Source organism: Haplochromis burtoni, unplaced genomic scaffold (genome assembly GCF_018398535.1).
Source record: "Haplochromis burtoni strain Fernald_Lab_line unplaced genomic scaffold, NCSU_Asbu1 Contig_20, whole genome shotgun sequence".
Lineage (NCBI taxonomy): Eukaryota > Metazoa > Chordata > Actinopteri > Cichliformes > Cichlidae > Haplochromis > Haplochromis burtoni.
Window position 1 is genome coordinate 19,996 of NW_024582381.1, and position 311 is coordinate 20,306.

The window sequence follows — 311 nt, forward strand, 5'->3', positions numbered from 1 at the left end:
AGGGAGTTTTTACCCAGGGTATTTTTAACTCCACGGTTTGACTTGTAAGGCCGTTTCCCCGCCCCCTAACGGCTCACACCAATCAATACGCCAATGAACAAATACTATGGGAATACATGTTATTTATTTAATGTTTAAATACATTTATTTAAATGTATTTAAATTCATAAATTATTTAAATATTAATGTAATATTTAAATATAAATTTTTATTTTTTATTTTATTTTTCATAACAAGTGCAGTGAACATAAGTTAACTTGGTGCTTCCTGGGTGATTTTAAGGCTAGTGTGGCGTGCTGTTACACAAAATT